The sequence below is a fragment of the Rhincodon typus genome, chromosome 18 (genome assembly GCF_021869965.1).
Source record: "Rhincodon typus isolate 14 chromosome 18, sRhiTyp1.1, whole genome shotgun sequence".
In the NCBI taxonomy this organism is placed as follows: Eukaryota; Metazoa; Chordata; class Chondrichthyes; order Orectolobiformes; family Rhincodontidae; genus Rhincodon; species Rhincodon typus.
Genome location: NC_063349.1, coordinates 6245750 through 6258657, shown reverse-complemented (window position 1 = coordinate 6258657; position 12908 = coordinate 6245750). Strand labels below are relative to the sequence as shown.

Here is a 12908-nt window from a genome sequence, read left to right as displayed (position 1 = left end):
GGTTTCCCCGATGTAGAGGAGGCCACAACGGGAACAGCAGATACAGCATACCACATTAGCAGATGTGCAGGTGAACATTTGCTTGATGTGGAAAGTCTTCTTGGGGCCTGGGATGGAGGTGAGGGGGCAGGTGTAGGGGCAGGTGTAGCACTTCCTGCGGTTGCAAGGAAAAGTGCCAGGATAACTGGGGTCTTTCCAAGTTGGCAGGCTGTAAATAGTGGAGCGTACAATGATCAATGTTGTAGCCTCAGCTATTTACAGTCTGTGTTAATGATTTAGAGTCAAGGATAGCCAGTCTGCTGATAAAGGAATGGGAAATGTAAGCGATGAGGAAACAAAAGATTGACAGAGATAAAGAAAGGTAAGTCCGGGCAACAAGATGGCAGATGGTATGTAATGTGGAAAAGTGAGAGCTTATTTACTTTGGTCATAAGAACAGAAAAGCAAATTTTTTTTAAAAAAAAGGTGTGAAACCTGTAAATGTTGGTGTTCAGAGAGTCTTGGTTGTATTCACAGAAAATTAGCATACAGATAAAGCAATTAAGAAGTCTTATTGCATGTTGGCCTTGTTACAAGGGATTTTAGAATTAGAATTAGGTTTATTGTCATGTGTACTCAAGTACAGAAACACAGTGAAAAGTTTACAATTTTGCTCTACACCGCACCACCTTAGGTACAAGTTCTTAGTTACAAATCCTAATTACAAAATATAGAAGTAAAGGAAAGTTACCTTACCTGACAGTTATTCATCGTACAAGTTAGAAAAATAAGAAATAAAAGAAGTTAAAAAGTTAACATTACAGGATTTGGAGTACAAGGAAAAAGAAGTCTTGCTATAATTTTACAGCACTTTGGCAAGAACACACCGAGAATACTGCGCAGTTTGGGTCTCCTGATTTAGAGAAGGAAACATTGGAAGTGTTACGTCCCTGGCCAGTGTGAGTTGAGTAAATTGGGTGTATACATTTTGGAGTTTATGGGAATTGCATGTGGTCTCATCGTAATGTTCAAGGTTCTGAACAAACTGAACAGGGTAGATACCAAGAGGCCATTTTTTCAGTGGAGGAATCTGGAATATGGGAACACAGTCTGAGGATAAGAGGCTGTAACGTTAGGCTGAATAGGATCTTTAAGGTCTGATCAAAATGATTAGAAGGAGACACATGCACATTAATATATTAGCTAACTTATTATTTACTAATCCACTACTTATTAATTGTTACTTTGTACAATTGATATATATTAGGCTGATTAGTTGGGTTAAACTATTGAGATATATTTAAACCATTGAGGCTCACATTGCTTTTCGACTTGTTGGGATCTTTGGTGACAGCAGCACATGGAGCTCTATATCAGATGCCAGGGCACTGGTCTGGTGAACCCCAGGATGATAGTGAAAGTCCAAATAGTGCAGCAAAGACCCCGACATTAATATTATTTTGAATCTAATATTACGTGCCAGATCACCATTTCATAGCATTTTCAGTCCTTTTCCAGTCTACTTTGCAGAAAACAAGTTGAAACACATTTCCAGGTGGCCCCACGTTAACTTTACAATATTCTGTTTCTCACCTAGCAAGGGGCATGCAGTTACCTCCAGCTCTGAACAGCGTGGTTTTGCACCAGCCGTGCTGTTGCATGTATTTTTCCACTGTAGATCAATCATGTCCAATTAACCCTGAATGAGATATCATTTTTAAGCCCAACAGTACAGAGGCTGATCATTTAGAACCAGGATGGAGCAGATTCTTCATACATGAAGTTATTTATCTTTGGATTGCTTTCTTGAAGAGGATTATGATTAATCACTCATTGAATATGTTTAATGCTGAGATAGAATAGAACTCCTATAGTGTGGAGGCAGGCCATTCAGCCCATCGAGTCCATACTGACTGTGTGAACGCCATCCCACCCAGACCCACCCCATTCCTGAAATCCTGCATTTCCCACGGCTAACCCGCACATTTTGGGCTGTGACAGCATACTACAGCACCCAGAAGAAACCCTCGCAGATACAGGGAGAACGTACAAACTCCACACAGACAGTTGCCCAAGGGTGGAATTGAACCGAGGTCCCTGGTGCTGTGATGGAGTAGTGGTAACTACTGAGCTACCGTGCCGCCCAGAGGCGAACTGATGTTTGGTCTCTTGGGGAAATCAATGGATATGGGGAGCAGAGGGAGAAGGTGGAGTTGGAGCTGAAGACCAGTTGTGTTCATACTGGATGGTGGAGTAGGCTCCACAGGCCATTAGATCAACTCCTGTTCCTACTTATGTTCATAAGCTGTGCTTTGACCAGGGAGTTCATCAACAAGGGCTCCAGGAACTGTGAGTATTCTGAGGCTGAAGATATTCAGAAAGGCTCATCGGATGCAGATTTGGAGTGAGTGTACTGTGCGATGGCTATGAGTGTCTAGGATAATTGTAGAGGGGTTTCTGATTATTGCTGGGGCAGGAACCGGGCCCAATGTCAGAACATACATTCAACTGCAACAAAATGCTTTCATCAGTTGATAGATAGTACCTCAATCTGACAGGAAGTGGAGCCCTCTCCCAGTGCAAATTCCTATTCTCATCCTGCCCCCACATCGTTTTGTTCCCGTACATGGTATCACGTCTCATGATATCAACACAGGTCAGAGTGGCTGGCCTGGGAGATGCATCGAGAGTCTTCAGTGCAGGCAGAGAACTGGGGGAGAACGTTCTAATATCAGAGAAAAGACAGACAGGGAGAGAAGCCAGAGAGTGGGAGGTATAGAGCGAGAGAGGGAGGGAGAGAGAATGGGAGGGTTGGAGGGAGAAATGGAGAGAGGGGTTGGGGAGAAAGAATTCACAGTGTTGGTGGCGGGGGGGAGGAGGTGTGCTTTTGTTGACTAAAACAAATATCACATTGTCAAACACACACCAGGTTTGTAGACAGCACATCAAAACAGATGAGAAACTAGTAAAAAAAAACTTGCTCACTAAACACTGCTCTCCGCTCAGCTATACGACACAAGAATGCTCCGTTATCTTAACGCAAAGAGGAAAATTTACTGGATGACCACAGCCATCTGGCGAGACTGATGAGCCTCCACAACCCCCAGACCCTCTCCAAATCCCAAACTCTGCTCAAAAAAAGAATCATGCATCGGGGAAGTGACAGAGAGACAACCACTCAATCACTGGTGGCCTCAAAATTGCTGTTCCCCCTCCTCCAAAGAAAAGTCCAATTATTTTCCATTGAAACACACAGCCTGACATTCTACAGCAGGCTCTACAAGCAGCCGTGGGAACACAGGTCAGTAGTTCAGTTGGAGAAACCTATCCCCAGTGTCAATCCCTCTCGCCACTGGCTTCTGCCTCAGACACCCAGGATCTCCAGGGGGCAAGAGATATCTATCAAGAAGCCCCGTAGGTTTAGCTGGGAGATCAATATTGCATTGATTTTGTTTGTGTGCATGGTTTTAATGTGTGCACTGCAGCTCCGCAGCATTCGCCCTTTTTACAAGACGATATAACAGTCAAACTGCGCCCGTAAAAGCGGGGGCTTTCTCATGGCAATGTCCACACACAGACAGAGACACGCACACGCAAGCACAGGTCTCAGCCCCAGAGCATTACCTAGCCTATCTGCTGACCCACCAAGTCTGCATGCACAATCACTTTGTTTTAAAAATATAGTTTGCTCACAAAAAAAACAAGGTATCCAGTGCACTGAGTTAGAGAAAGCAATCTCAAGTTTCGATACACCTCGACCTACAGATTCAGATGAGCACAGAGGTGAGCTGCAATGACTTTCAAAAGTTGGATACCTCTACCCCAGTCCCAGACTCCAGCCCCTTCAAAACACGAACGCAGATAATCTAGAAATGTAACAATCCATTCACAACTTCATTCAAAAATAATTCAGTTCGTTCTCTTGGCCAGTTTGAAGATTTTTTTTTAAAATAATCCACTGCAACTTCTTTTACAAGTTAGTTCCATTTGGCAATATTTTACGGCAATGAGCAAAACCAGAAACACAACAAATACTGCAACTTTTATATGGATATAACAATCAGCCCAAATCTTACCCAATCTTGTTGCCTCACTGCCTGTTCCGTGTGGTTTGTGAAATGTCTACTGCTTTGAAGCCTTTATTTACCCATCGTGACATCAAAAGGTCACATGACTGTAGCAAGGCAGAGGGATTTATCCAAACATCCCTCTTCCATGAAGAAAGTTGAGGATTAGCATGAGGTAATTGCCCAACAGACACAGTGCAGAAGGATGATTGTCACACATAACTGCCTGCTGCACCATTCTATACGACCGTAGAGGATTTGGTTGTAATCTCAATTCCACATTTCTGCCTATCCCTGATAACATTGCACCATCTCCCGCCTTGTTTTCTGAGAATCCATCCATCTTCCTCTTCAAATTATTCAAACGCTCCACTTCCACTGCCTTTTGAGGAAGAAAATTTTGTTTCAAAGACCGTTCCAATTTTGTTAGCTCTACATGCACATTCTGAGTATGGGGGGGGGCAGATTTGTGTCCTCTCGTGTGGTGTGTTTGATAGTGGGAGGGGCCATCGTACCACCTTCCTTCCTCCACTCCGTCTGCCCTTGTTGCCAAACCCCATTTGCAAAACATGCCCTGTCAATGCCATGTCCCCAGCAACCCCCTTGACACCTCCTAACCCTTCATAACCCTTCTGTCAAATGCTTGAACTTCTCCCTCCCTCGTACAGTTTTCCAGCCAACTCCTCAATGGCCCTGCAGCTGCCTGAGGGTTTGCAACCATACCTCTGAATGAAGATAGGGCTGCCTGCAATTGTGTTAGTCCAAGTGGCAGCAGACCTGGTGTGAAAAAATAAAAGGTGAAAAGAAAGGAGATGGATATGAGAAAATTCACTTAGAAGTTACATAACACCTCACTCCCTTCTCACTAATGTGAAATTACACATGCCTAAAAGCCACCATCTGGGGATCTCCTGGGTGACAACTAGCACCAGAGTACAGTACTAATTCATATAAATAAAACCACAATTCTGATAAGTGGACCTCAGGCCCAAAGCTTATCATCTCACTGGATGCGCTACCTTGACAAAACACATTGGTCAACCTGACTGTTAGCCAGCCCTAACTTTTCAAGAATAGAATTTAATTCTCTCTGGCTGAACTTGAGTGAAATTAATTGTGAGGTGCTCCAGATCCTTAAGACTCTAAATGAGGAGCCACGATTGTAAAATTACCACATCCTGGTCTTTAATTGGTCATTTTAAGGGCCTGAATTGATGGCGGCCAAAATTGGCCAACCATGGGGCAACTCCAAGAGAGCATAAATGAAAAACTGCTGGAGAAGCTCTGCAGGTCTGGCAGCACCTGTGGAGAGAAAGCAGAGTTCACGTTTCAGGTCTAGTTACCCTTCATCAGAATTGAGTTCTTCTTGGTTTTTGTTTCCGACTTCTAGTACTAGCAAATTTTTGCTTTCTTCCCCCCCCAAACCCCCAAAAAGAACATAGTTCAAGTCGAAATGAGAACACAACAGGATTCAGGTACAGCACCGTCTCTCTGAAAGAAATGCCCTTTCCCACCACCAAGCTGACCACCACAAGGTAAGGGGCCTGCTTGCATGCATTATCATGCATTAACATCCTCATTATGGCAGCACCTCACCTCGTTGATATGTAGTTTCCCATTTTACAACCTGCAGGATAAAAATTGGATGGCGACAATTACCAACATGAAAGTGAGAATGGTAACTAACAACTCCAGCTCGCCATTTGCTCTTCCAACACAGAGATCTTGGATACTAGGCACCAACATCTCAGAGGACACTCCCTGGGCAATGGTGGCTTCTCCCCACCCACCAAGTCCTCCAGGGTCCTTTCAGATGCCAACTTCCCTCTGTCTGATTGGTTTGGGGCAATTGATAGGAACCGTACAGGATTGCCAACTCTTGACCAGATGCACGGGATGGGCTTTAAAGATGGCACTAGCCCCAGGGATCCCAGGACGACCTGGCAGTGAGGTCTGGGAAAACATGATGAGTGCAATTCCATAGGGTGTATACAAAATGCAGCAAATTTGGGAATTTAGTTTGAGAAAACTCACTACAGCAAATGGGGAGAGGCTCACCAAGATTGACAATGCTCATTAGTACAATTAGTATTGGCTCTTTATAGTTTAAATACTTTACTTATCTGACTTTTCTGCCCCTTAGTGAGGTGTAGATTGCAACCCAGCTTGTTGCTTTGCTTCCTCACCAATAATGAATTGGCTACTCTTATTTCTGAGTTCTGAGGTGGATCACTGGACCAGAGACATTAACTCTGATTTCTCTCCACAGATGCTTCCAGACCTGCTGAGCTTTTCCATCAATTTCTGGTTTTGCATACGCTTTATATATTTTGCTACCTTTAGTAGGAAATGGCTCTTTCAAAGTATTAAAAAATGTCAGTTTCAAGAGGAAACAGCTAGTTGGGTGAGAAGACACCATTATATGTTCACAAGTGGCAGCATTATAATTCATAAACCAACCTGTAACTTTTTATTTTGTTCAGGGGATCTGAGGGTTGCTGACTTATTGCTTATCCTTAACAATTCTTGAGAAGGTGGTAGATGATCTGTCTTCTTAAACCACTGCTATCCATGTGCTGCAGGTACAATCTGCTCCTATGATGCTGCTTGGCCTGCTGTGTTCATCCAGCCCTGCACCTTGTTGTCTCGGATTCTCCAGCATCTGCAGTTCCTACTATCTCTGATACAATCTTAAACATCTTCCTTTGTGCTGGGAATGAATGCAATCAGTGGCAAGTTTGTCCCCGGTATCTATTGACACCGGGATTCCTTTATACCACATGAAATTTTCAATTCATCTGCAAAATTCAGCTCTTTTGTTCATCTTTGAATCAAGGTTAGAAAGAGCTGTGGAGCTTATTGCCCTGGCAGAATCCAAGCCAAGCATCAGGGAGAATGTCATTGCTGAATAAGTGCCAGTCGAAAACACTGTCAATAACCCCTTATGTCATTTTGTAGGTGGTGGAAAGCAGCCTGAAGAAATGGTAATTAGAGTGATAGTGTCGTAGAGTTGTACAGCATGGAAACAGATCCTTCAGTCCCACACATCCATGCCGCCCAGATATCCTAAATTAATCTAGTCCCATTTGCCAGTATTTGGCCCAAATCCCTCTAATCCATTCCTATTCATGTATCCATCCAGATGCACCACACTCTGTGTGGAAAAGTTGCCCCTTAGGTTCCTTTTATATCTTTCCCCTCTCACCTTACACCTAGTTTTGGACTCCCCCCCCCTGGGGAAAGGACCTTGGCTATTCACCCTATGATTTTATAAACCTCTATAAGGTCACCCCTCAGCCTCTGTCTCTCCAGGGAAAATAGCCCCAGCCAATTCAGCCTCTCCCTATAGCTCAAAAGCTACCAAGCCTGACAACATCTTTGTAAATCTTTTCTGAACATTCTCAAGTTACACAACATTTTTCCTGTAGCAGGGAGACCAGATTTGAATGCAGCATTACAAAAGTGGCCTAACCAATGTCCTGTCATTGGCAGAGCTGGTTGTACCTTTCTTTTTGTGGCGAGGACATACCTCAGCAATTTTCCACACTGTCTGGTCAATGGAGTATAAAAGCTGAACAGCTTTCTGCATAATTCATGTAATACAGACTATATACATTGAAATGAGCAAACATAGTGGCAATATAGTATTTTGCAAATAAGCACCAGATAATGGAAAGGAAGTGACCAATTTGGTGAAGACATTAAAGGTGTTAATTAATGAAAACAAAATACACAATATGCAAATTTGAATCAGTGCCAAGAAACTAGTGAGAAAGCATTGTAGAAGATTCTGGGACTTTAAAAGGACCTTGAAAGCCTTGCTATTGGAAAATAGCCAAACAAGCTATAGGGAGAGGCTGAATAGGCTGGGGCTATTATCCCTGGAACATTGGAGGCTGAGGGGTGACCTTCTCGAGGTTTATAAAATCATGAGGGGCATGGATAGGGTAAATAGACAAGGTCTTTTCCCTGGGGTCGGGGAGTCTAAATCTAGAGGGCATAGGTTTAAGGTGAGGGGGAAAGATTTAAAAGGGACCTAAGGGGTAATTTTTTTATGCAGAGGGTGGTGCATGTATGGAATGAACTGCCAGAGGAAGTGTTGGAGGCTGGTACAATTACAACATTTAAAAGGCATCAGGATGGGGATATGAATAGGAAGGGTTGAGAGAGATATGAGCCAAATGCTGGCAAATGGGACTAGATTAATTTAGAATATCTGGTCAGCACGGACAAGTTGGACTGAAGGGTCTGTTTCAGTGCTGTACATCTCTATGACGTGTAAAATAAAAAAGGCAACCGAACAGCAACGCTCAGGCATTCATAAAGAGATCATTCTGAACAGTGATAATTATTTAAAAAAAAATGTTTTTGTGGATATACAATGGATAATGGTAGCCTCTTTATCTCTTTCACTCAATTTCTGTGGTCCAGAAAGAAACTTGAAATCTAAAAAAGCCAATACCACACATACATAAACAAAAACATAAATCATCCATTGTAGGACATAAAAAATGTCTTGCTTAACACTAACTTCCCTTGAAAGTTGAAACAAAAACATTCTAAAGACATTATACTGAAGTGTAACTATAGTTTTAAAAAACTATTATTATTTGCCTGAATATCCAAAAGGGTTTTCAGATGGATTTAAATAGTTTGCCTAAATTTAACATGGAAAAGTCACAATCTAAGTGTTGTCATGACTCACTGGGGTAACATGTTGGAAATCAAGTCCTTGCTATTCCCACAGTCGTCTTAAAAGTTAAAGATTTTGAAATAAGTATGTCAGACTCACCAATAAACCTGATTTTCTGGCCCAGAGTTGATGGAAAATACAGACCATGTTTCTGTACTTAACAAAAATGACTATTTATTGGAACATATCAATCTCTAGCCACAGGTAAACAGTTATAAACTGTCAGCATATATCACTACAAATTAAAACTTGAATCCTTTTGTAATTGATCCCTTACATGCATACACACCTACAGAGACAGACAGGGGAAAACAACTTATGGATGGAGGGAAAACTAGTCAAAGCAATTCAGTTCTTTCTTCCCTTGAAAGTTCCCTTTTTCTGAATTGATGTTGGTTTCCTAAGAAATAAGGAAAAAGTCCGCGATCTTGTGATTTATTCCTTCTTATATGTAGACTACATAGTTGCAAGTTGAGAGCTCTGCAGCAACAGCTTTAATCGTGCTTTTGCACATTTTTTTTACTTGATCCTCCCTAAAACAGCAAAAGATGGTCAGTACATTCTGTTAGTTTATTTACTTACAGCTGTTCTCCACATCCTAACCACAAGGTCTAGGCAACAACCTTTTTGTCATGTATGCTCACGAGTCTTGACCACACCTACAAGTCAGCTTTTTGCAATAGCATTTGTTAATTTTTATGCTGCAGCTTAATCACACAATTTTCAATATAATCCACAGCTGGTTCATGCTGATTAGCAACTTTCCTTTTCCAAATACCTCCACTGGTTTACAAGAGGCGTACGGTGGCTGTTTCATTTATTGAAGATCTCTGACATTTAATTAAAAGTCTCAGCTTTCAGCAACTACTGAAGGTAAAGATGAATTCATTTTCTTCATGTTTAGAATGAGTTTTGACTGCAGACAACAGAAAGACAGCCCATGGGCTGGTAGAGACCTGGTCATCTCTCTTTATTGTGTTCAGTTAGCTGAGAACAAATCACATGGCTGTTAGCAGATTGTCATCAATAACTGGTAACCATTCCATAGTCCAATCAACTTCTTACTGCCAACCAAAGATCCATTGGAACATAGAACCCCTCAGCTCCAGTTTGTTTGAACCTAAACTTGAATTACTGTTTGGTCAAGTAGCAGTTTAAATAATGTTTTCCATGAGTATCAGGTTATTTGATTTCAAACCATACAGCATCCATTGTTTTCAAATCGTTCTTTCTAATTTTAGTCCACAATTTAAAACAAACACAAAAGTAAAAAGGCATAGTCTTTACAGTATCTTTGACTACGTTGCTATCAGTTGGTATTATAGGAATATAGCATTGAGTCTTTACTTTGCTTAGTCACTATCTATGTAAGTGAAGTGATTGTCTTTGAGCATTGTGCATTCTATAATTCAGTAGTCATTCCTATAATGTAATCAGGATTGGTTCTTATAATAAACATTCATAAGCAATTGTAAGAGTTATCGCCTTATAATTGTATTTTCAGGAGCCCTCATCTGGATAACAATATCTTAGAATTCATTAAGTGGGAGTCTAATGCTGACAATGGTGATGTTTAAAAAGAATTGTTACTGCTATAAAATATGTTAGATGCATTCTACCCTGAGATAAATTTACTGGTTTGAAAACTACAGGGGGGGGGAGAGAACATTTCATTTACAGGACCAGCCTATAGCTGGTAAAGCTGACCAACTCCTTTATAATGATCTGAAGTTACTCTTTGTTGAACCTTGAAATTGACAATAGGTTTGACTGAAACAAAAGCAGAAATTGCTGGAGAAACTCAACAGGTCTGGCAGCATCTGTTGGAAGAAAAGCAGAGTTAACGTTTCCACTTTCTTATAAGAAGCTAGCTATATGTAACTTGGGCGTGGTGCCATACAGAGGATAACTTAAAATAAGGGCTGATTCATGACAATGCTGTATTCTTTGCAAGGTACATCATGCAAACAGAGCCAGGCATTCTTCTGCAGATCAATGAGCAGGGGACCCCACTGACAATTTTATTTATAACAGATACGTTTCCCTTCCTGGCATTGCCAATATAAACTTCCTGATGCACTTCGCTTGATGTCAAAACAAAGCTCCTTCCATTGGCCAGTCTCAGTAAATCAAAGAATTAAGTAAATACACAATGAGAGAGAGGGAACAAGGGAAGGAGATAATTTGAAAGGACAGCAGATTCATATGAGAGCAGTGAATTTTAAGTTCCATTTTTCCACTGCAGGCGAATATTAGGGGCCAGATTTGCACAGAAGTGACTCTGGGTGTCTTTAAATGTGGTGGGTAGGTTTCTGATTGGGCTTTCTTTCCACTGACATGTCAAGACTTCCCATCATTATCACATGGCTCACTGGTTCTCTACATGGCACATAATGTATCAGTGAGCATGAGGAGGGGAGGGGACAGTTAAGAGTCAACCACATTGCTAGGAGTCACATGTAGGCCAGACCAGGTAAGGACTGCAGTTTCCTTCCCTAAAGGACATTTATAATCCAGATGTATCTAAGGCTATCTAAGATTACAAAGACACCTTCATCAATTAGGTTAATGGGCTGAAGAGTGGCAGGTGGAGTTTAATTTGGATAAATGCAAGGTATTACATTTTGGTACAACAAACAAGGGCAGGACTTATGTAATTAAAAGCAGTGCCTTTTTTAGTCTTGGAGAACAGAGAGACCTAGGGGTTCAGGCACATAATTCTTTGAAGTTTGCCTCACATATGGATAGGGTGGTTAAAAAGGCATTTATCACGCTTGCCTTCATTGCTCAGACCTTTGAGTATAGGAGTTGAGATGTTATGTTGAGGTTGTACAGGATTTTGGTGAGATCTCTTCTGGAGTACTGTGTCCAGTTCTGGTTTCTCTGTTACAATAAGGGTATTATTAAGCTGAAGAGGGTTCAGAAGAGATTTACCAGAATGTTGCCGGGAATGGACAGTTTAAGTAATAAGGAGAGGCTGGATAGACTGGAACATCTTTCACTGGAACGTAAGAGGTTGAGAGGTGACTTGATAGACGTCTATATAATCATGAGGTGTATAAATAAGGTGAATGGCTGGGCTGGGGGATTTCAAGACTAGGGGGCATATTTTAAGGTGAGAGTAGAAAGATTTTAAAAAGATACGAGCAGTATTTCTTTTACGCAGAGAGTGGTTCATGTGTGGAATGAACTTCCACAGAAGATGGTAGGTGTAGGTACAGTTACAACATTTAAAAGGCATTTAATAAGGAGATGAATGGGAAATGTTTGGAGGGATATGGGCCATGCGCAGGCAGGTTGGACTAGGTTAGTTTAGAATTATGGTTGGCATAGACTGGACTGGAAGAGTCTGTTTCTGTGCCTATGACTCTATGGACCTTTCCTGACAATCATCAATAGTTTCATGGTCATTATTTGACTCTAATTTCAGATCTGTTATTGAATTACAAATTCTACCATCCAGCCAGGGATTCAACCCAGGTCCCTGTGATATTACCGGGTCTCTGGATTAATAGTCTAGTGTTAATAACAATAGGCCATCACCTCCCCATGTCTAATGCTTTCTTATTAAAACTGACACCTTGAGTAATAACTCACTCAGAGATGGTAAGAACTGCCGATGCTGGTGTCGGAGATAACACAGTGTGGAGCTGGAGGAAGACAGCAGGCCAGGCAGCATTGGAGAAACTTCCCTGCTCCTCTGATGCTGCCTGGCCTGCTGTGTTCCTCCATTTTGAGTAATATCTCTGTGTAATTATGACACCACCATCGATAAGTGATCTCTGTGCAATCTGCAGGTGTCCGAGCCATATTCTATTTTTCACACATTAAGTTAAGGGAACAGCTGCTATACAAGTGGTCCTTTGGTGGCACAGAATTAAGTATGCTGAAAGAAACGACACATTTTGTTGAAGCTTCTCAGTATGTACTCATTAGGACAGTCCACAACACAAAAAAGGATATGCTAAAAAGAGGTCCCAATGGGATTGGCAAGAAAAAGGGAAGTTAGGAAGTATATTGGACACAATTACTCAAATGGTCGAGACACAGACATCCTGTGGTTTTGGTGATGTAAAGGCGTCTTCTGGATCTTTGACACAAATCTCTTATGAAAAGTGTGTATCATAATCACATTGCACCGATCCAAGGGATGATTGCACTGTGAAGCC

At 41.7% G+C, this 12908-nt stretch overlaps 1 protein-coding gene across 2 annotated transcripts in view; it reads right to left on the bottom strand.

The window, feature by feature from the left end:
• The window catches only part of LOC125485393, a 25613-nt gene extending 16273 nt beyond the window's left edge, over positions 1-9340 (bottom strand). The window contains exon 1 of one of the 2 annotated variants that reach the window (XM_048607971.1): positions 9322-9340. The gene's annotated coding sequence lies outside the window, so the exon portion shown is untranslated. Of the gene's footprint in view, positions 1-4055; positions 4266-9321 lie in introns of those variants that run through there. The other variant, XM_048607970.1, reaches the window with a different exon arrangement.
• Positions 9341-12908: the final 3568 nt, after the last annotated feature.